Source organism: Protopterus annectens, chromosome 16.part0 (genome assembly GCF_019279795.1).
Source record: "Protopterus annectens isolate FY-2018-M chromosome 16.part0, PAN1.0, whole genome shotgun sequence".
In the NCBI taxonomy this organism is placed as follows: Eukaryota; Metazoa; Chordata; order Ceratodontiformes; family Protopteridae; genus Protopterus; species Protopterus annectens.
The window spans coordinates 441,446,358-441,471,258 of NC_056750.1; the positions used below are offsets into that span (position 1 = coordinate 441,446,358).

A 24,901-nucleotide genomic window follows, 5' to 3' on the forward strand; every position below is an offset into this window, starting at 1 on the left:
TGGCCCTGTCAAGTCTGGTTTCCCTTTCTCTGGCCTCATTTACTTCACCGCCTGTGGATTCTGGATCCAACTCCAGACCTGTTATGTCATCCGCAGGGCCTGGTCCATCACAATGCTTGTTTCTTGCCTTTCCTGTAACTAGTCTAGTCCAGATACAGATTTGCTGTATCCAGGACTATTTGTAAGCACCTGAACCCCCCAAGCCTTCTGTGTTGGAGGGAAGCCTGCTAGCTTCTTAGTGGAAGTGGTAAGCACTAGGTAACCTATCAACCAAATAAGGAGTGGTTTCTGGCCCAGAAATTGTAGTTATTGGCCGTTTGGGCAGTTTTTCCATCTCTTTCAACTTTCTGATTTAAATGTCCGCATTTGCACTTGTTCCCCTTCCCCCTTCCTGTAACTAGTCTAGTCCAGTTCAGAAACAAATTTACTGTATGCAGGACTGTTTGTAAGCTCCTGAGGCCCCCCAAGCCTTCTGTGTTGGAGGGAATCCTGCTAGCTTATCAGTGGGAGTTTGAAGCACTAGGTAACCTATCTACCACATAAGGAGTGGTTTCTAGCCCAAAAATTTTAGTTATTGTCCGTTTGGGCCATTTTTCCATCTCTCATCTTTCTGATTTAAAAGCCCACATTTGCATTTGTTTCCTGTAACTAGTCTAGTTGAGATACAGATTCTTAGCTTTAGCACATGAATTTGCTTATTCGTGCTCAGCACTTGTTCAGAACTTCTTGTAAGCATTAAATAAGCTACAAATTACTACTTCACTCAGCCTTTCTCATTACCTAGAGGAAAACAGTTTTTGTACTTACTTTCCTCACTTAACCAAGCGAACAAACAGGTCCAACTTCTAAAAGTAGATGGGTAGAGATGGGTGCCTCCAAAACCACACAGCAAATGCAACAAAATCTTTAGTTTAAAATTTGAAAAGCTTTAATTATAGAAAATCCCCATGAGTGCTTTCATTTATTAAAATATAAACTTCATCAGACAAGTAAGTAAAAACCATGCAAGATTTAAATAGTGCATACTCTTGCATTATTGGATAAAACATTAAGTAAAAAGTCATGATATCCTCACCAAAAGTTTAACCCTTCTATCCTCAGAACAAACTATGAATTATACGTTAAAGATATACATATATATACACTCATATGCTCAATAGCGATTTGAACTTTCATTAATAACTAAACTTTAATCACTTGTCTACAATTTTATTTCTTTCTAAAGCCTTGAGTTTTAAGGACTTAAGTAATAACTTGTATGCTGCCACTATTCATAGAAAAAAAACGTATTCCATCTCATTTCTTCATTATAGTAGTTCCCACCCAGAGCACCAGAAAAGGTCTGTTATAACAGGCCAAATGGTAAGAGCAGCTCGGATGGTATCAAGGGAGGAAGATTTTGAGTTGGAATGCACACATTTGAAAAAAAATGTTTTTGAAGAGAGCATATCCAATAGATTTAATCAATAAAATATATGAAAAAGTGACTAGCAAAAGACAGTCTGGACATTTTAAACCCATAGTGGGCTTTTCTTTGGTAGATGAACATCAGCCTGGTAGTCAGGGTAATAGTTCTATTATTACATCACCAGGCTTTGTTACTAATTTACAGACAAGTGAAGTCACTAATTATCAAGGAAAGGAAGTTTTAGTTCCCATTTTCACATGTGACATTCCTTTAGATCATCATGTGAACAATAGCAACAGAGGAAAATTTTTTAAGATCCTTTATAGCTACTTATAATACAGGCTCAAAAGTTTTGAAGATGATTTTCCAAAAAAACTGGGACATTCTCATGGAGGATGTAGGCATCAGGGTTAGTGTAGGAGACAGACCTTGTATAACATACAGAAAATTCAGGAACCTAAGAGATCTTTTAAAGAATAAACATCAGCCTGTCAAACATCAACACTCAGGCACTTTTAAATGTGGTTCCTGCCACTGGTGTCACAAAGTGAAGGTGGGAAACTCTTTTGAAATCAATGCTGTAAAATATAAAATCAAAGGCAAATATAATTGCTCTTCCAAAGCACTAGTATACCTGGCTGAGTGTAACCTATGTCCTGTGTTTTACATAGGTAAAACAGAGAGGAAATTCAGCCAGAGAATTTATGAGCATATGTACGCTATTAGGAAGAACAATTCTAATAATGCCTTGGCTAGGCACATTAGCACACATACAGACCACAATTTCTCTTTCATGGCCATTGATCATGTTGACATGGATGATAGGGGACCATGGGGCCTCTATTTAGAACTAAAAGAATTGAGGTGGCAGATTTTGCTAAGAGCACATAAATGGCCATGCAGTAATGAGGTCACCTCCATCACACCTGTGTTAAAATTCAAGGCTTTAGAAAGAAAGAAAATCATGGACAAGTGATTAAAGTTTAGTTATTAATGAAAGTTCAAATCACTATTGAGCATGTGAGTGTATATATGTATATCTTAAACTAATGTGTAATTCATAGTTTTTTCTGAGGATAGAAGGGTTAAACTTTTGGCGATGATGTCATGACTTTTTACTTAATGTTTTATCCAATAATGCAAGAGTATGAACTATTTAAACCTTGCATGGTTTTTACTTATTTGTCTGATGAAGTTTATATTTTAATAAACAAAAGTGCTCACGTGGATTTTCTATAATTAAAGCTTTTCAAATTTTAAACTCAAGATTTTGTTGCATTTGCTGTGTGGTTTTGGAGGCACCCATCTCTACCTATTTACTTTCTTCACTTGCTTAGAGAAAAACAGCTCTTGTACTCACTTTCCTCACTCGTCAAGAGGAAATTTTTTTTATTCAGGCATGTCCAAGGGTCAGCTCCCAGTGTTCTCTCCTGTCTATCTGATTAATCTGGGCATCTTGGGGCAATGTAGCAATTGCCTCATGTACACAGACAACCCTCTCCTCCTACCACCCAACACTACAAACTGTGAGAGATGCACTTATCTAGCCAAACTGGAGGTAAAGCTCTCTCCAACCAAGACTGAAGGTAAACACTTGCACCACACCACACTCCTCACCTAGTCCCAGTAAACCTACATCACCAAAATCCACACATAGAAACACAAAAACATTCGCAGAGACTCTCAATACTAATCTGCTCAAGCATCAGAGACCTCCAAAGCAGAAACGCAAGCACCCTCCACCCCCCCCCCAACACAACCCAAATGATACATAGCCCAAAGACTCAGTGTGCCACTCAACCACAGCCCATAAGGCAAATCAACATAACCAACACACTAGTCATAGGTGACTCTATAGTCAGGCACACTGATGTCCCACTCACCAGGCTAAACAAGGAGAAGGTTACTGTCAGCTGCTGTTGGGTGCCAGGATCCACCACATAACCCACGCACTCAGGTCACTCCACAAGTAAGAATATGACTTTGTGATAGTCCATGTTGGTGTGAACGACCTGAAATGTACCTCCCTGGGCTACATGAAAAGAGATATGGAAGAGCTCTCCGATCTTGTAGCCCAGGCAGGTATGACCCTAGCCCTGAGTAGCATCTTGCCATCACCCAGAATGATACCGCAGTACAAGGACAAAATGATTGACTTCAGCAATTGGCTAAGCTTCTGGTGTCATTCTAAGGGGATCCAGTATCTGTCTGCCTGGGATGACATGGTCGACAGACCATGATGCTTTGCCAGAGATGGCCTGCACCTGTCACCCCTGGGATTCCGGATACTGGCTAAGGCTCTTGCCTCCCCTATAGTGCCTTTTTTAGGCAAGGTTCAAATGACAAATTCACCACTGTAACAGGAACAGGCAAGCAAAAACTGAGGGTAATGCTACTCAGTGCTACAAGTCTAATTCTCAAAATGCACTCCCTCGAGGCACTCCTTAAAATGGAGAACATTGATATCTGTGCAGTGACTGAGACCTGGTTCAAGGCAGAAGAGAGCACCCCTGAATTACCAGGCTATAACTCATACTACACTTTTCGGCCATCTAACCTGGACCGGAACACGAAAGGTTGAGGTGTGTCCATATTCATTAAGGATATCCACACCTCCAGGCTAGTTGCTCAGCATATTGCATCCGAGGTTATCCAAGTGCAACTAACTCTAGGCAAAACTGCAATCCAAATTGTAGCTTGCTACAGGTCCCCCACTCCTCTTTTCTTGATATCCTGGAAATTATTACGGTTCAACCAAACACCCTAATAATGGGTGATTTCAACTACGCCACCGTTAACTGGGAAAACTACTTATGTACCAACTCCTTCGCTCAACACTTTCTGGAATTCATAAATTCCAATGCCCTGGATCAACTTATCCACACTCCCACCAGGGGCAACAATATCCTAGACCTAGTCATTACCAACATGAGTGACTGGTGTTCCACACCTGAAGTCAACTCCATGTTGGTCAGATCTGACCATAAGCTAATCACCCTAGATATCCACATCCCACCCGCACCCCCCATTAAGGAAACCATGGTAAAACATTTCTCCAAAGCCAACTTCATGCTTCTTAAGACAGACGTGGTGAACTTCATGACACCCATGCAGATGGACAATGCAGTTACGACTGCTGAATCCTACACAAATGCACTCTATAAGCACTTACACTAGTGCATGGATCGTGCTATCCCAAACAGAACCAAGACACTATCCTCAAAAAAAAAGGAAGGCAATCTGGTGGTCCCCTGCCATAAATAAACTCTATAACAGAAGGAAGAAACTGTTGCAAAAGAGAGTAAAATCCCATGAGTAGAGGAACTCCCTGGTCAGCCTCAGGAAGAAGCTGAGATCCCTTATAAGATCCTCCAAAGCTAGCTACAAAACAAAATCACTACTGATTCTAAGGACAACCACAAAGCATTTTATAAATATGTCAAGAATCTCAATGGCAACACCCATATCTGCTTTGAGTTACAGCACAACGACACGAAAATTACAGAACCAACTGATATTGCCAACATCCTGGCAGACAGGTTCAGTGCTAACTTTACCCCCACCCCCTAAAGTGCCCATATCTATACAGGAAGAATGCAGAATCCCTGTAATCACAACTACGCAGGTAAAAGCTGCACTCTCTAAAGCCAAAAACACAGCATCCATGGGACCAGACAACATCCCAGGCTGCATTTTACACTAACTTCAGAACGAACTGGCTCCCCACCTAAGCACCATGTTCAGTCATAGCCTCACGTCAGGCTTTTTGCCCATTAATTGGCGCACAGCAACAATTATCCCACTCCACAAAGGGGGAGCCACCATTGATTCTGGGAAGTATTGCCCTATTAGCCTGACGAGCCTGGTCTGTAAGGCTATGGAAAGTATCATCATGGAACTCATAAACAAAGACATTGGTAACCTCCAAACTCTGGAACCCACCCAGTTCGGGTTTGTGAAAGGCAAGTCATGCCTCCCAAACATGATTGACTTCTTTGAGGCAGTCAACAAAGCCGTAGACGAGGGTAAGATGGTTCACACAGCCTATCTTCACCTTGCCAAGGCTTTTGACACCATCCCCCATTCTGGAATTATAGCTAAACTCACTAAACTAGGTAAAAATCCCTGTGTCACAAGATGGGTTGCCAACTTGCTCACTGCCAGAACCCACACTGTAAAAGTTGCAGACTCCAAATCTGACTTTAAACCAGTGACAAGTGGAGTACCACAGGGTTCAGTCCTGGGACCTCTCCTGTTTGGTATCTACTTCTCTGAAGTACAGGCTAACACAGAAGGCCTTTTGCCAAAGAAGTTCACAGATAACTGCAAACTAGGAGCCATAGTAGAGTCCCCAAATGATGTGGACATCCTACAGAAGGGCCTCACTGAGACATATGCCTGGTGTCAGAGCCATGGCCTCAAGCTCAATACCAAAAAGTGCATTGTCATCCCCTTTGGTAAAAACTCTGTACCCATGAACTACCACATAGGCAGCAGTCTACTTAACGCCGAATGTGTGATGAGACCTAGGTGGACAGTAGTCTCTCCTTTGATAATCACATTACCACAGTAGTCAGGAAATCCTTCTATGTGGCACACCTCATCACAAAAGGGTTCTCATCCAGGAAAAAAGAGGCCATTGTTCCACTCTACTCGACACTCATTAAACCCATTATAGAGTGCAATGCCCCTTTTGGAATGTACCTCACAAGACATCTGCAGCAGCTGGAAAGGCCAGAGAAGTACCTCACAAATAGGATTACTGGCCTCAAACAAATGCCCTACACTGACCGTCTCAAAAAACTCCAACTTTACTCTGTAGCATATCGCCTAGTACGAGGTGATCTCTGCCTAACATATAAAGCTATGTCAAACCCAGAGCTGTTGGACGTACTACACCTAAAGAAATCCCAATCCCTCCGAGCTGCACGCTCTAGGGACCTAAACCTTTTCACCACAATAAACAGGACATGCTGGAGAGAGAAATTTCTGCCCCAGAGACTTCCCATACTCTGGAACAGGCTACCTATCTGTGTCAAGCAAAGCTCCTCATTAGCATTCATCAAGAAAAATCTTAATGAGTGGATGGGAAATAGGAAATATACCCCAGGGATCACTTCTGTGTCTCTGCTCGACAGTGGCACAGGAAAATAACTTTCTTGGGTGGCGTAAGCCAGGGAACCTTGTTTGCTAGGCTTACTTATGCCCTTGGGCCGATACCTACGTATGAACCTACAAAATCTCAAGCTGACGCCTTGGTTTCTCCACTTCCAGAAATTGCCATGTGGAATAATTTGTGTTCCCCAGTACAAAAGATACTTCTGGCATCTCATAAAACTTCCACCAGAAAACTTTATCTTAGTAAATGGAAGAGATTTGTTTTTGGTCTGATGAAAAAGGTATTTATTAGGTTCATAGGTTGGTACTAGGCTATTGGCCCTAGGACCTATACAAGTCTAGCTATAACAATTCCTTGACTATTTCTTCCCACGCTATTTACTTCCCTGGACCCCTGTCTAGCAGGGTGACTGACCTGATTCCCCGTGGTGAATTTCCTTTCTCCAATCCAATCATCAAGGTTCCTTTTGAAGAGGGCTATGTTCAACAATTCTGGGTTGGACATGGCTCTGTACATTAGACAGAGATCGCCTCTGAGAAAGCGGTATGTAACAGAGAACAGTCTTAGCTTTTTCAGCTTGACATGTATGGGCAGTCTAGTCCAGAGTCTGGGGAGTCTGTGGGTCAGGAACCTATCCCTCCAGCATGTTTTGTTTATTGTGATGACAAGGTTTAGATCCCTGGAGCGTGTGTCTCTGAGGGATTGGGATTTCTTTAAGTGTAGCATAGGTTCATAGGTTGGTACTGGGCTATGTGCCCGAAGGCATATATTAGCCCAGCCACGTTGTGTGGTATTCACTGCCCCTTTAGTAGTTTCCTAGACCCTTGTACTAGCAGCTAGTACCCTTGGCCCCTATCTAATAGTGCTGTTGGTGTGATCCCCGGTGTGAACTTTGTGTTACCCATCCACTCATCAAGGTTCCTCTTGAGTGATAGTGAGGGGCTCTGTCTTATGTAGATCGGGACCCTGTTCCATAGTAAGGGAAGTCTCTGCGAAGGGAATCTATCCCTCCAGCATGTTCTATTCATTGTTGTATTGAGGTTTATATCCCTAGAGCATGTAGCTCGTGTAGATTTGGTTTTGCTAAGATGGAGCATGTTCAACAATTCTGGGTTGGACATGGCTCTGTACGTTAGACAGAGATCGCCTCTGAGAAAGCGGTATGCAACAAAGAACAGTCTTAGCTTTTTCAATCGTGCTGCATAGGGCAACTGTTTGAGGCCAGTAATCCTCTTGGTTAGGTACCTTTGTGGTCTCTCCAGCTGCTGGAGATGTCTAGCCAGGTACATTCCAATTGGTGCATTGTACTTAGTAATGGGTCTGATGAGGGAAGAGTAGAGGGGCACCATTACATCATTAGATCTTGATGCAAATCCTTTCGTGATCAGATGGGTCACACAGAAGGATTTTCTAACCACTTTGGCAACATGGTTATCAAAGGGAAGCTGACTATCTACTTGGGTCCCTAGATCCCTTATTTCTTCTTCAGATTTCAGGGGATTAACTCCTATGTTGTAGTTTGCGGTTACTCTGTTTTTTCCAAAGGGGATTACTACACATTTTTTTGCATTTAGCTTGAGACCATGGCTTTGACACCATGCATCAGTCTCATTTAGGCCCTTCTGGAGGATCTCCATGTCGGCCGGAGACTCTATTATAGCAGCCAGTTTGCAGTCGTCCGCAAACTTAGTCAGCCACACCCCTTCCGTGCTTGCCTGTACATCTGAGAAGTATATGTCAAACATATATATATATATATATATATATATATATATATATATATATATGTGTGTGTGTGTGTATATGCTCTTGCATGTATATTTGCATGAATGTATATATGGAAACTTAAACATTTATATACTCTTATTCAGTTGTGAAATATCTTGCAATGCTCTACCAGGTTCTTATCTACTCTCATTGTATATTTTGCACAATTGTATTTTCAACCAAAAGAGGGAATATCCTCTTATTGTATACTTACGGCTGCAAAGTCTACAATCTGTTTGCTACTACTCTGTAATGTCTCTTTTGTAAATTTTTCTTCTCTCTGTAAACACGTCTGAAAGCTCTGGGTTTGACATGGCCTTGTATGTTAAGCAGAGATTGCCTTGGAGCAGACGATATGTGACAGAGTATAGCTAGAGTTTTTTAAGTCGGTCAGCATAGGGCATCTGCTGTAGGCCTATGATACTTTTAGTGAGGTATTTCTGCGGCCTTTCCAGTTGTTGCAGATGTCTTGAGAGGTACATACCAAATGGGGCATTTTATTCTATAATGGGTCTAATGAGGGATGAGTACAGTGGTACAATGACCTCCTTTTTTCTGGATGAAAAGCCCTTAGTGATGAGGTGTGCCACGTAAAAGGATTTCCTGACTGTTGTGGCAGTGTGGTTATTGAAGGTGAGACCACTGTTCACCTGTGTCCCTAAGTCTCTTATCACACTTTCAGTGTTTAGTGTACTGCCACCTATGTGGTAATTCACGGGTACATGTTTTTTCCCCAAAGTGGATAACTATACATTTCTTGGCATTGAGCTTGAGCCCATGGCTCTGGCACCAAACATCTGATCTGAAGTAGTTAACTTCATTTGTTCATCAACCTGTGGGTATCGGATCCGAATCGGATACGAGCCGGCAGCTTTATTCAGCTAAGACCCAAGCTCCAAGCTCCTCCCCCTTGCCCATAACCCCCTGCCATCCTTCTCTGTCCTCAGATCTCATTTGTCGTGGCTTATTCAAGCACCTAGAACGAGTTCCAGGTGTAGGGTTTCGTGAGTTTTTCAAGAAAAATTACCTTTTTTCTTCTAGTTTTTCAGTTTAATTGTTAAGCGAGTGAGTGTTGTTCCCTTTTGTAGTTAATTAAGCTAGTTTTGTTGGTAAAATTTATATATTTTTTAGTTAGTCTAGTCTTCCCTCTTCCCCGTGTGTGTGAAGGTGTGTTTGGGTTGGGCCTATTTTATTACTATGGCTGAGACCCCTAAAACCTTCTTTTCTAAATGCACCGAGTGTGGCCATAAGCTATCACCAGTGGATGGCCACACTCGGTGTGTTATCTGCCGTGGGGTTGGCCATCTTTCTTCGGGCTGCACAATTTGTGCAGCCTTCAACCCCAGGGTTTTGAGGGATAAGAGGTCAAAGTTGATTCTGGCGGGACGTCTGCCCCCGGACTCGGCTTTGTCCTCTTCTCCCTCGGCAGCACCGGCTGCTACTGCAGCAGTCCCACCTTCTTTCCCTGCTCCCCTGGCCGGGACTCACCCTCCCACCATGGCTCAGGAGGAGAGGGAATCTAGGAGGGAGAAAAGAAAGGAGAAGCACCACAAGCGGCGGGCTGAAGCTTCCTCTTTGGTTCTGCCAGCTAAGGAGTTAGTCTCTCCTAGGGCTTCCGGGCCTTCTCCTTCCCGGCTCCATTCACCCTGGGGCCGGAGGAGGAGGAGACTTGGTGGCCTTTGAGGTCTTTGAGGCGTCACTCCAGGCCTGCCTCGGTGGCCTCGTCTAGATCAACCCGAAGTTTGTCAGATGCAGATATGGACCGGATGATGCGTAGGTTTCTCCAGGCCCAACTGCAGATGGGAGTGCTTCTGCCTCCCCCCCCCCTCTGAGGGGGAGCTCAACCCCATTTTTCACCCCGATTGCACCTTCTCCGACCCACTTCCGGGATTCGGAGCCGTCAGATGCAGGCAGCATTGGAGCCGGGGGAGGCTCGGCACCGATAGTACACCCTACTTCGGCTCCGACCGCACCCTCGAGTTTGTCGGGTCCTTTTTCGGATCCGAGCTCTCTGAGCCGTGAGCTGTGCTTTGGATCCGGAGGTGTCAGTATGTCTTCGGCTCCATCTTGGTCAGAGCATACTGGCCCTTCGGATCCGATTGCATCGGCGCCGGCTCCGGTCTGCACCTCTGATCCGAAGGGGCTGCTCTCGGAGCTTAGAGAGAGCCGTTCTCCTTTGGCGTTCAATGTTGTGGAGTGGGTCTTGTCGAGGGACTCGAGGCCCCAGGCTCCTGCTGTGGTTCCACCCATCACTCCCTCTCAGACGAGCCTACCTTCCATCACCTGGCCCCAGGGACAACCTGCGCCTACGTCCCAGATGGTTCCCTTAGAGGAAAAGGATGTGGTTGGTGAGGCATCCTTGGACAGCCCTCCCGAGGAGGTTCCTCACAAACGTAAGTGCAAGAGGAGGCACTTGGACTCACCTGACCCTGACAGAGGACACAGACTTAGAGGAAGGGGAAGGTTCCCCAAGGTCACCCCCCGAGGACGTCTCCTTCAGAGACATTATGGAAATGCTTCGTATTAGAGGGGGGGGTAGTCAGCCCAAAAGCCTTCCTCCGATGAGTCTGTGTTTCTGGAGGCGTTTGACACAGGCCCATATACCTCTTGGTTGTCCCCTTCCACCGATCCCCTGGTAGATCTGATCACTACCAGGGCATGGAAGGAACCGGACACTGTGGAGCCCATACCAAAGAGAGCAGACAAAATTCTCAGTCCACCCACAGATAGGACGGTTTGGAGCAAGGGTGCTCCAGTAGATGCTATGTTGGTGGCAGCCGCCACCAAGAAGGAACTGGCCCAGGAGAGTTCTTCGGTCCACCCTCCCGACAAAGAGTCTCAGACGATGGACCGCATAGGGAAGCAGATGTTTGCTTCAGCCACCTTCTCGGTAAGGTCGCTGAACTACATGGCACATGTGATACGACTCCAGCGGGATCTCATCAAAGAATATGCAGGGTCGCCGCCAGAGTCTATGTCGGCCGAGGATAAGAAAATATTCTCAGCCCGAATGGCCACTCTTAAGTCCATTTTGAACACTTCTATGCGACAACTTTCCCATGCCACGGAAGGAGCCGTTAGAGCTAGCGGAGCAGGCATTGTCTTACGGTGGCATGCTTGGCTCTGTCTCTGCGACTTTGCAGAACCCTTCAAGGTGTCCTTCGCAAATGCCCCTTTTGACGGCTCTTCGCTGTTTGGCAAGACCGTCTGCGACACGCTGGTCCACAGTGAGAAAGACGGGAAGACTTTGTCTGCTGTCGGGATCCGCTTCTCCGCTCCCCAGAGGTCTTTCTCCAGGAACCAAAGGGGTCAAAAGAAGATGTGGTTCCGGAAATCTCAACAGTCCCGTTTCGCTCCAGACCCCTCGTCCTTCAGAGGCAGAGGAGGACAGGGTGGATGCCGGCCCAGAGGCAGAGGGGGACCAAAGAATTTCGGGTCGAGAGAACCCTTTTCGGATCGGCCCGTGCAGCAGCCCTGAGGGGTTATCCGACTGCTCCACTCTGGAGGCAGTCAGGGGGCATTTCTTGAGGCACCTAGCAGTTTTGGGAGTCCATTACAACAGATCGCTGGGTGCTTCGAATCATATCCAGAGGTTACACTATCCCCTTTCTGAATCTCCCTCTCAGACCCACGGAGCCTCCCCGATGTCCCACCCAATCAAAGGGAGGCAGCAGCCGCAGAAATAAAGCAGCTGCTAGAAAAAAGAGCAATCCAGCCCATCCCCCAAGATCAGTCCGGATCAGGCTTCTACTCCAGGTTCTTTTTGGTGCCAAAAAAGACGGGGGACTTGAGACCAATCCTCGACCTGTCCACTCTGAACCTGTCGGTTGCCAAAGAAAAGTTCCAGATGGTCACCATTCAATCCATTCTCCCACTCCTACAGGAGAACGACTTGATGTGTTCTGTAGACCTTAAGGATGCGTACTACCACATTTTGATGGACAGATGATCCAGAAGGTTTCTCCGCTTCCGGCTGGGAGCCAGTCACTATCAGTTCAGGGTCCTTCCCTTTGGTCTCACCACAGCCCCCAGGGTGCTCACCAAAGTGATGGCAGTTGTAGCGGCCCACCTGAGGCTTCAGGGAATACAAGTCTTTCCGTACCTAGACGACTGGCTCCTGACCGCCCCCACCAGGCATCTACTCTGTTCATTAAACAACTGTGATTTGGGAGTGCATTCTTGTTTGGTTCTTTTGGTTCCTGTGGCTGTGCTTCTACATCGACGCTACCCAGCTGTTCAGTTGCCGGTTGCAGTGGCCGTGGTTTTGTTCTTGAATCTACTCTGTTCAGCCAGGAATTACTTCCTTCACTTGGCCTCTCATCTGTGAATTTCTATCAATCTCAAGAAATCTTCCCTTCAACCAAGTCAGACCTTAGATTTCATAGGGGCCAGGCTAGATACAAACCTGTTGAGGGCCTTCCTAACTCCGGACAGGCTTCGAACTTGACATTCCACATGATGACCCTCTTAAAATCCCGGCTCCCCCATTAGAATTGGTCCTGAGGGCGCTAGGTTCCATGGCAGCTGCCATCAACCTGTCACCACTAGCTCGTCTAAACATGAGGGTCCTGCAATGGACCTTGCAGGTCCAATGGTCCATCCTGCAACATCCGCTAAATACAGCTATCCCCTTCAAGCAAGGTTTGCAGGAGGTCCCTACTCTGGCGGATCCAATCCTCGGATCTCCGGGAAGGGCGCCCTTTCTCTATGACCCCACCCCAAGCTACGGTGACCACGGACGCTTCTCGCCTCAGGTGGGGGGGCACTACATGGACAGAACTGTCCAAGGCACGTGGACACACTCGGAGACCTTGTTGCACATCAATGTCCTAGGGATGAGGGTGGTGCTTTTAGCATTGCAAGCACTCCAGGCCCTTCTTCCCTTGGGGACAATTGCGATTCAGTCAGACAACATGTCAGTAGTCTGGTATATCAACAAACAGGGGGGAACCAGATCCTATCCGCTGTGTCGAGAGGCCACGAGAGTTTGGGAATGGGCGATCGCCACCAACTGCATTCTCATAGTAACGCACATTCCGGGTCGGTCCAGTATTTTGGCAGAAAAGCTGAGTCGAACCATCCTCTCACCTTATGAGTGGTCTCTGAACCCGAGCGTAGCGAAACAGATCTTCCTCAAGTGGGGTCAACCTTGCTGCGATCTTTTCACATCGCCTTTGAACGCAAAGTGCAGCGAGTATTTTACTCTACTTCCCCCACCAGGGGAATCCCCCAGAGATGCTCTAGTCCATGTTTGGCCATCTGGTCTACTTTATGCTTATCCACCTCTCCCCCTCATGGTAAAATTCTTGCAGAAAGCTCGTCGATTGGGGAGCAGAGTGATCCTCATAGCCCCATTCTGGCCTTGTCAAACGTGGTTCCCTTGCCTATGGTCTCATCTGGTCAATTCTCCATGGATTTTGGATCCCACTCCAGATCTGATTTCTCACCCCCTGGAGTTGACAACTCCAAACCTGGACAATCTCAAGCTCACAGCTTAGTTGATCCAGTTCCAATCATAGCTAGGACTCCCGGTATCTCCTCCTCCATTAAAGCTATTTTAGTAGCCTCTCATAAACCTTCTACCAGAAAGTTCTGTAAGAGGAAATGGAAACGTTTTTCGATCTGAGCGGAACATAGACATATGGATCCCTTTACAGCCCGAATACCAGCTGTATTAGAGTTTTTGTCACACTTATTTGATCAAGGTGCCAGCTCCTCCACCGTCAAAGTACAATTAGCAGCAATTTCACACTTTCATGTGGGAAGTGATCTCGGTTCATTAGCTTCTTCCAAGATCTGCAAAACTTTCGTAAAAGGTACTTTCCTGTTAAGGCCTCCTGTTAAGGATGCAGTTCCTCCGTGGGATTTAACCCTTGTTCTTCAGGCTCTTACTGGCCCCCCCTTTGAACCTGCAGCTTCGGTGGATTTTAAATACTTATCTTGGAAAACGGCCTTTCTCATTGCCATCACTTCGGTTAAAAGGGTTTCAGAGCTTCAAGCCCTTTGCGCCAAACCTCCATATCTGGTCTTCCATAAAGATTGAGTTTCCCTCAGGACCAATCCCTCCTTCTTACCTAAAGTCGCCTTTGAGTCCAAGATTAATCAATCTATCAACTTACCGGTGTTATTCCCAAATTATCAAAACAAAGGTGAATACAAATTACACTCTTTGGACATGCACAGACAATTGAGGTTCTATTTACACAGGACTGTTGATCATAGGAAATCTGAGCAACTCCTTGTATCCTTTGCTAAACCATTTTTGGGTAAACCTGTGTCAAAAGCTACATTGTCCAGATGGATTTCACAATGTATACTTCTTGCATACAAGAGTTCTGGCCAACCAGAACCTGTCGGAGTTCACGCCCATTCTTCTTGATTGGTTTCCACTTCTGCTGCCTTTTGGTCCAGGGTGTCCTTAGATGACATTTGTTCAGCAGCTACTTGGGCTTCATCCCATACCTTTATTACCCATTACAAGCTGGATATAATTTCCAAAGGGAGGGCGTCCTTTGGCTCTGCAGTGCTCTGGAATATTCTTCCATGAGGACCTCCCACATTTTTTAAGTAGCTGGGGACTCTGTCCCACAGGTTGATGAACAAATGAAGTTAACTACTTCAGATAAAGAAGTTATGTACTCACCATAACGTTCCATCTGATTAGGTAACTTCATTTGTCAGCAACCAACCCCCCCCTCCTTCCCCCTAACCTGTAGTTCGTCCCTTTTTAGGATCTTTGTGCTCTCTGCACCAGATGACATCAGGTTAGGATGTTTAGTTGATCCTTTGGTTGTAGTATTCTATAATGCTAAGCAAACTCGATCTGAGGACAGAGAAGGATGGCAGGGGTTATGGGTAAGGGGGAGGAGCTTGGAGCTCTGATCTTAGCTGAATAAAGCTGCCGGCTCGGATCCGATACCCACAGGTTGCTGACAGATGAAGTTACCTACTCAGATGGAACGTTATGGTGAGTACATAACGTCTTTATTTCTGTAAGGCTCTTTTGTAGAGTATCAACATCATTTGGGGACTCAATAATGGCTCCCAGTTTGCAGTCATCTGTGACCTTTGTTAGCCAGAGTCTCTTAGTGTTGGCCTGTACTTCAGAGAAGTAGATGCCAAACAAGAGAGGTCCCAGGACTGAACCCTGAGGTACTCCGCTTGTCATTTGTCTGGATCTGGATTTGGAGTCAGCTACGTTTACAGTGTGGGTTCTGTCAGTTATCCAGTTGGCAACCCAACGAGTGACGTAGGGATTAATGCCCAGCTTAGTAAGTTTATCAATAATTCCAGAGTGGGGGATGGTGTCAAAGGCCTTGGCGAGGTCCAGATAGGCTGTGTGGACTGCCTTACCCTCGTCCATAGCTCTGGAGACTGATTCGAAGAAGTCAATCAGGTTCAGGAGACCAGATCGGCCCTTCACGAACCCAAACTGGGCAGTGTCCAGTGTTTTAAGGTTGCCAATGTCTTTGTTTATAAGTTTCATGATAATACGTTCTATGGCCTTGCAGATCAGGCTTGTCTGACTGATGGGGTGGTAGTTCTCAGGATCCAAGGTGGATCCCCCCCTTGTGGAGTGGGATAGCTGTAGCTGTGAGCCTTTCTCAGCCTTGATCTTTAAGGTCTTGGAATACTTAACCACCCTTTTTTTAATTGGGAGCCTCTACTTCTACCATTAGAGTTCATTTACCTGCCATTTCAAACTTCCACAATGGATCCAATGACCATTCCTTGATGTCTCACTGTTTACACAAAACGTTCCTTTTTTTAATTGGGAGCCTCTACTTCTACCATTAGAGTTCATTTACTTGCCATTTCAAACTTCCACAATGGATCCAATGACCATTCCTTGATGTCTCACTGTTTACACAAAACGTTCCTTAAGGGCACTTTACATTTGAAACTGCCTTTCAAAGAGCCCATTGCACCTTGAAATTTAACGTTGGTCTTGCAATGTTTGGTCTGTCAGCCTTTCGAGTCAGCAGCCTCCTGTGATATCACATTTCTGTCTTGGAAGACTGTATTCCTGGTAGCCATCACATTGGCCAGGAGAATTTCAGAGTTGCAGGCTTTGTGTGTTAAACATCTGTATATGATTTTTCACAAGGCGAGAGTTTCAGTCAGAACTAATCCCTCCTTTCTACCTAAAGTTGTTTCAGATTCCAATATTAATCAGACCATTGATTTACCAGTCTTTTTCCCAAGTTTCTCAAGCAGGGGAGAATATTTCTTACATTTGTTGGACATACAAAGACAATTTTGTTTTTATTTGAATAGAACAAAACCATTTAAAAAAATCAGACCAGATGTTTCTGTTCTTTTCAAACTGGGCAAACCAGTTTCAGAATTTGCACTGTCAAAATGGTTGAGGGATTGCATCACTTTCGTTTATGGCCCAAATAAGCTTGACTTGTCAGCAAAAGTTAAGGCGCATTCTACCAGATCCTTTTTCCAGTTCAGTAGCCTTTCATTCCAGAGCTTCTATGGATGACATATGTGCAGCCACAACTTGAGTTACCCCCAATAGATTTATCACTCATTACAAATTGGATATGGTCTCCAGAAGAAGAACATCTTTTGGCTCTATGATGCTCAGGAATATCCTTCCCTAGGGCCTCCCAGTGTCTAAAATAGCTAGGGACTCTGTCCCAACAGTCAAGAATGAATGAAGATTGACAACATCAGATAAAGAAGTTATGTTCTTACCATAACGTTCCATCTGTGTTGTCGATCTTCATTCGTTCTTGACATCCCACCCCTCCAAAAGGCTCCTGGAGGTTTGGCACTAGTCCTGGAATTCTAGTAGGGTTGTTGCTCAGGCAAAGCTTCCATAATTTTCTACTTTATGGGCAAAACTCGATCTGATGGGAAGGGAAGAGAGGCAGTACAGGTAGCCTTAGCTTGAGAGTTTCTGGCTGGCACAAGCTTGTTACAACGGCCGAGTCAGTTCCAAGGGTCAGAACCGAAACCAACAGTCAAGAATGAATAAAGATTGACAACACAGATGGAATGTTATGGTAAGAACATAACTTCTTTATGAAAAAACGGACCAAAATATGAGGTAAAAATCTGTAGCATTCAGAGGTATGCACAGCAGCTTTACTTTATTTGGAATAAATGAAAAAAAAACTTGGTTTAGCATTTGTGTCCATATAGACACTAACGGAACTTCTTCAGAACCAATGTTAATTAAAAATGCACAGTTGAAGTATTTGAAAAGACTGCCATGTCACATTGAAAGTCACCAATAATAAGATAGAGTACATTTACATGAATTATGGGTCTGAGTTAAAACTTCTAATAAAAACTTCCTGTGAGAGCTGCTGTAGTCTGAACCAAGCTTGGGAAGTAAACCAATAAAGCTTGTGCAAGTACAATGTTAAAAAGTCAAATATCTAAGAATGCAATTAATTGTATGATGAATTCAAAAGATAAATATATAAAAAAGTTCATGCAAAAAGTAGTAAATGTTAAAAGATGCATTTTTATATATATGAAGTACAGTGCAGTAAAAAGAAATCTACGAAGAAAAACATCACAAAAGTACATATGAGTGATTGGTTTAAAAACAAGTAAAAAAAAAAATTAAGACTGATGAAACTGGTAAAGGCACTGTTAAGTTTTAAAGCTTTTAGCTTTAGGGCAGGAGTAATAGAAATAGATTCATTCACTCCTGGGTATGCTGTAGCATTCAGCTTAATTTGCCAATATAACTCTCTTTTTTCCCTAGGACCCCCCCGCCCCCCCTGTTCATTTCTTGAAACAATTTCTAAAATGGCAAAGTGCAATCTACGGAAGTTTGTGCAAGAAGTAGAATATTTTTAAAGTGAACTACATTTGTTATGTCTTGTGTCATAATTCTGTTAATAAATCCTCTTTTTAAGCTGTCTCTTGTTTTTTCCAACATAAAAACTTGAACAAGAGAGACAGCATGTGATGTAGATCAGTCCTTTAGTAAGACAATTGCCCTATAGAAGTTCAACTTTAGAATTACAATAGTTGTCCAGCACTATGGTTTCTTGGACTAAAATATATGGACATTGGGAGCATGCACCACATTTTCTAGTAACTAAAGATGTCCTTGAGGGGAACCCAATGGTGTGTTGCTGCTACAACTCCAGTCTTGTTCTTTCAAAAGTCAGCAGCCTGGTTTTTCACTACAGAAGGTTTTCCTTGCAAGGTACTTTTCATGTGAATGTGTTACTTAACTGGTTTAAAGACTCTGTTTCCACATGTGGGAAAATTCGTGCACCAGATGGTAGTTTGGGTTGTAATTTACACACAACACATTGGTCTTATTTCCTTTCGTGTTGTACGCAACTAATTCTGCAAACTCCCTCAGCAATTGGAATATCCTTGAAATATCCTTTGTGGGTTCAGTTCAAAATATTATAACAGCATTGGCAAACGGGGCTATTTTTCCATACTGCACTGTCAGTACCATCCAGCTATGTCCCCTTATTTGATCTTTTGAGCCAGTGGCTCCAAATACAGTGCAAACAGAAGTGGCGATAAAGGATACCCCTGCCTTGTGGGTTCTAAGTTCTGAAGAGATTGCCACATTGACCTTAATTATAGCTCCCAAATCACTATAGATGTTTTGCATAAAAAAATTAACTTCAAAGGGAATCTCATATTCTCCAACACTGTCTAGGGATAGCCCCAGTGAACTCTGTTGAATGCTTTAAAAGCATCTAAGCTAAGGATCTCTTAATTCCTTCACAGTTCATTGGGCCTCAAGCTGAATGATGTGGGTTCTTATAATATTGTCAAAGGTCTGCCTGTTCTTAATAAATCCAGTACCGCTAGCCGTTCCTGTTCAACATGTTGAATTTTCTACAGTCCCTCCTACCTTAAAGCAGTTTCATCCTGCAGCAGGCTCTCTGGTTTCTGTAATGTTTGAAGTTTCCTTTGATCATTACTTAAGTTCTCCTTCTGATCCTTGTCCAGAATATTGCCTTTTAATTTTGACTTAAAATTGTCCAATTCCCTAAAATAACATTGGTTCATGTCCTCTGTATTATTTAACCCTTTAGTGCACAATTGTCTTAGAAGTGTCTTTTATACTCACTTTGCACAGCCATCCTGAAGATGCCCTTTAGAGTTTTCTTTGTGCGTATGTTGTTGGGGGATTTATTTGCATTTTTATCATGGCATGAGTTGATATAGTTACCAGATATGTGTACATATTCTTAATTAGACATTTATGTTCACCTGAAATGTAAACCCTGTTAAGCTTGGCCATAAATGTTTTATCTCCTGGGGTACTTTCTTCATTATCCTTCCAGCTAAATTGTTTTATCAGTTTTTTAAAGAATTTTCCCTCCTGCTAGCTCAGTTTTTTATGCCCACTGCTGACATCAGCAGTAGGAGTCAACACACGTAATCACCTGTGCAACTTCCCATTCCCTTTTTAAAACTCTAAAATGTCCCAGATAAGATTCTGAATCTCCAACTTTGTGGCTTTGGAGGTAAATACACATTTCCCTGTGTGATCCACCCACCCCCCCAGTAGCCTCTCAACAAAGCATACCTCCCTTGCTCATCCCTCTCTGTATCTTCTATCTATAGCTTCAGGTTTTTTTTCTTAACGAGAGTTATAAACCCTCTCTTTCTTCCTTCAGTGGCATTAGAGAAGTGGGTTGCTAAATACTCCCACCACCCCGAGATTTGTGCTTTAGACAATACATATGTGTTTTCTGCAAGTTTATTACCTACCCATCTGCCTGCCATACCTCCTTCTAGTATTTGCTTTCTTTTATTGCTCCATTAATATTCCATGCCAGTACCATCAATGCCATGTGAGCCAAATATATGTAATCTGGAGCCCCCCCCCTCCACACACACACACACACACACACACACACACACACACACACACACACACACACACACACACCTTACTTAAGGACTTAAAGCTTGAGAAAAGTCCTGCACTGTCGTCTGATGATCTACCTTCTTTGCTGCTCTTGTCCTATGTGTGGTAGTATCCATTAATCAAAGTAAATGAAAAAAACAAGTGAATAATGCCCAACTTGCACAGTAAGTAAGCTATATACAACTCCCTACCTCCTCTCACCAAAATTCTTCCCAGTGGTTTAGTGAGCCTTGCTCTACTAAGTGCAATGGCAACATTTTCCTTTCCCATAGTATAATAGCTCCTACCATCCCCTAACACTCGTTAAATTTTCTATTTGTTACTCACATTTCCCATTCCCCCCTCTATCTCAGCAAGCGTCACTTAATATGCCTTGCAAAGTTCATGCCTTTTCATTAACACAGATGAATCAGAAGCCTTCTGGGCATTGCCCCATCCTAAATAACCTGCTTTCTGACTCAAACTTGTTTCTCACTTCAGGATGACATGAACCTGCTTGTTTCCCAAAGATATCTCATGAGTCCTCAGACAATGCCTGCCCATCACTTCAGTGCTCAGTACCTGTGCTCCAATGATTATCGGTCTAATTCCCATCACTTGATACTTTCATTCCGCCAGTGTACATCAGTCACATCACATGCATGCTCATATACATCTCACAGAGTCAGAGCTCTCAGTGTGACTTTAGGAAAAATTCCCAACCCTTTAAATAATCTCCACCCTTCAGCTCTAACTCTGAAACCACACGATTCTTCCTGTTTCCTCCCAGCGCACATAGCCAAACAGCTGCCTTTTAATCCCTTCTTTTAACCCACCAAACATTTTGTTTACTTGGATTTCTATTACATAAACTTTTATTATGCTTGTTCAGTGTCAGTAGTAACCCTACCAACATGTGCTGTGATGTTCAACATTGCGACTGAATGCCTACAAACTGTAAATAATATTTAAAACACAAAAGACATAAAACCTTTACGAAGTGCAGAATAAGACTAATTAAAAGTTACTATTGCAACAGCTATACCATGTTAAAAGTCACTTTGAAAAAGGTTTGAAAATTGGATCTATTGCAAGTTCAGCCTGAGTTGGGTTTGATTACATACAAAGCTTTGCACACCTTCTTAGTGTGCTGCAGTACCTAATGATGCTTATCCTGCATCCTTTCCCTCATGAAGCTTATCCTGCATCCTTTCCCTAAAATGTGAAATAGGCTTAGGCAGTCACTGCTGCTTCCTCTGTTGATTTGATGGTGAAAGACCAGGGTCTATATTAGAACATCAAAAGTTTAATGGTTCTAATCCATTAAAGGTCGACCTTTAATGATGGAACCATTAAAATTTTGAATGTTCAGAAAAAATAAATTAAAAAGAAAAAATAAAATCTAAAGGGTGTAGGCAGGGGGGCTGCGCCCCCCACTACTTAAATATACCAACTCTGAGACCTCACTACATTGAAGTAAACTGAAATCTCCCCTTACAGAGATTTCTGTTTACCCGTTCTGCACTTTCGCTATTCTCGTGTTGACAATGTCGGATTCGACATTGTCGGCTTTCAAGAATATAATAGGTAACCAAAAGACCGCACTGATGTGTGTCTGACCGAGATTCATCCACTGATTGTGATGCATTGAGCAAGCTTTTACAATTCAACACCTCTTGCACTCAATCAGCATCCATAAAAGTCTTTGTTCTCTCTGATGAAAATACTTTAATGATTGCTAGGTAACTTAACCTAAAGTGCAGCTGTAGATCTCTACACTGTATAATGCATGGCAGACATTTATTACTTTTCAATCTTGTGCCCCGAGAGAAATCTTTGTCTACCAAGACTTTCCTTCTGCCAACAGAACCTTGCCTTTTTTCCCATAATCCCCCCCGTAATTTGTTCCTTAAGCTGCAGGTTCTGTACGTTGATTATAATTGGTCTGAAGAATCTTGACATTTTGTCCTGTTATCTATATATTCTGTGAGACATATCTAGCAGAATCTTGTCTGCTGGGAGTCTCATCCATCTGCTCAGCTGATGTCATGTACCTCCTACAGTCTTTTCCTTCTGTGCCCTCAGGGATGTTCACGAAGTGGAGGTTCTTCCTTCTTTTCTGATCCTCCCTGTCACAAAGTTACTCTTAGATTTCATTGTGAAAGGCTTCCATTTCTGCCAACTGTACCATACGTATGCCCTCTTTTTCTCTTCAGCAACTACCGATCATCCGACTGTGCTAAAATGACTTTTTCTACATCATCTAAAGCCTCATCAGTCTTTTTGATATAATCTAACTACTGTTCATTCAACGTCATCACTTCTAGGTAGACGTAATCCACCTTCTCCTGTATATCTGCCACTTTGCACTCATCCATGGAAAGCTGCTGCTCGAGACCACTGAGTTGCAGGGGAGAGCCCATAGTCTGTTTGTGTCTTTTGGCTTTTCCCGGTTAGGGGTCGCCACAGTGGAACTCCGGTCCACTAATGATTGGTAGTGGATTTTTACGTACCGGGTTACCAGCCCTGACGCACAACTTTCAACAAAGGCACACCCCATTCACGTATGCCTCCACACAGAAGATGCTCTAGCTGAGAATCGAACGGGACAACGTCTTGCTATGAGGTGACAATGCTACCGCAGCACCACCACCGCAGTGGGGCAGAGCCCATAGTATTGGTCCTATTTATTTCCAACTTGTCAAGCAAATTTTTACCAGTTCTAGCTCTCCTTCTAGCTTTATTCTTCATCAGAGTGCTTTCTTTTTATTATAGCTTTTCAAAGTGAATATCAAGAGGAGCCAGAAAGTATAAAAAATACATTTACTTTCTACCAGGGAATAGTGAAGAGGCACCTGAGTGGCTAATTCAACAGCACCATCACCAGCATTTACAGTACAGTAGCAGAAATGCATTCTTGGATATGCTTCCACTTCCTTAAAATATTAGCAATCACCAAAACTTGGTTAAAGCCAAACATTAAATACATTTTTCTGCCAGCTATAATATATTTAGGATTGGTGGAGTAAAGAAAAAGAATGCTGCTATCTATTCCAACTCCCCAGATGTTACACACTACCCACATACTATCCCACAATGTAGCAATGTTGAGCTCCTCATTACATTCCTTAAACTTAATAAATGCAAAAGCCTATACATAATTGCTTTCTATATCCCTCCTGGACAAAATACCACCACTGCTGAAGACATCTTAACTTGGGTATCAGTTACCACTCCATGAAACTGTTAGTATAGGTGATCTAAATGTTAATTGGCAGTCTTTCACTACCTGATTCCTGAAAACCACTGTAAACCTTGGCTTTACTTAGCTTTTTAACACTCCACAAGATATAACAAACAGAGCATCTAAATTAGAGTGGATATTTACTCCCTCCTCTACTGACTTTTAATCCTTAGAGACCCTTCCAGGCAGGGTCAGTATTCATTGTCCATCATTTGCGAACAGACTTGACACCCATGTACCTAAGCCTCATAGCTACAACATGGTATGCAGCCTATCGAGTTTTAATCCAAAAACATTTGCATCCATATTACAAAGTTATGATTGGCTCATTTTGAAACACTTCCACTTGATGATTCCACTGCAAAATTAAATGCTGTTTTTCTCATCATATGTGATGAACCAGCCCCTGTTATTGTTTCATAGGTGTGTATAACAGGCTAGTGATGACTAACACCTTTATAAGTTTAGCTGTGACTCCCAAATTTGATTTACGTAGGGAATGATTTACTGACTGCCTGTGTCTATCAGAGATAAAAGCACCAGACCACCACACCAGGGGATGAATTTCTAATTACCCATCCATTGGTGCAAGTTGTGCCTAAATAAGGATCGGAAGAAACTCTGCTCCAAATCGATGGGGAGCCCATTGCAGAGAATGGGTATTCTCTGAGAAATGTATCTCTCTCTCTCTCTCTCTCTCTCTCTCTCCATGTCCTGTTTGTCACAAGCAAAATTTTGTTTTTTTTTTTAATCTGGTAGTTCCGATGCTGTTTTTATATATGGATGTGCAAAAGGTTTATCAAAACAGGGTCCAGAGATGCCTTGTATGCCATGCAAAGATGATTTCTCAAGAGTATGCATGACATTGAGTAAAGAGACAGGGTTTTGAGGCAATTCTGCTTAGGATATTGTGTTTACTCCCCATATGCTTTCACTCAGAAACTGTTGTGGACATTTCAGATGTTCTTCGTGTTTCACTGTTGCAGTCATTACATTTGGGTAATCTGCTGGCAGGTTGCCCTCGGCCTGAATAACAAAGTCTTGGGTCCTGCGTTGGTTGCTGTCTCCTCTTCCATGATGTCAGGTCGTCAGGGGTATAAAACATGCAGCCGATGCCATTTTATTCAGTCTTTCTTGCCGCGCGGTGCCCGAAACAGAAGCAGTTCGCAAGTGCCGGTCGACCGACTCCTGAAATTTCCACATTCGAGTTTCAGAACCGAAGTTTTCAACTAAAGCTAAGTACCCCGTTGGGGAAACTTTTTCTTGCTCCTTACCGATGTCAGTAAAATTATTAGTTGCATTACTTGTTGGAAGCAAATACCTCATAAGGATTTTCATTTGTACTGTATTCCTTGCCTAGGCCCAGATCATAACGTGCCGTGCTGTCAGTTTTGTGCTAGATTTAACCAACGCACTATTAAGCATCGGTATATTTTTGCTTCAAAATATTTTGGATCCAAATTTAATTACCCTGAAATGTCGTCTGTTAGCAATCCGACTACCGGA

At 43.5% G+C, this 24,901-nt stretch overlaps 1 protein-coding gene across 4 annotated transcripts in view; it reads left to right on the plus strand.

The window, feature by feature from the left end:
* DENND1A (DENN domain containing 1A) overlaps positions 1-24,901 on the plus strand; it is a 4,751,104-nt gene that overhangs the window by 2,125,296 nt on the left and 2,600,907 nt on the right. The window lies entirely within an intron of this gene.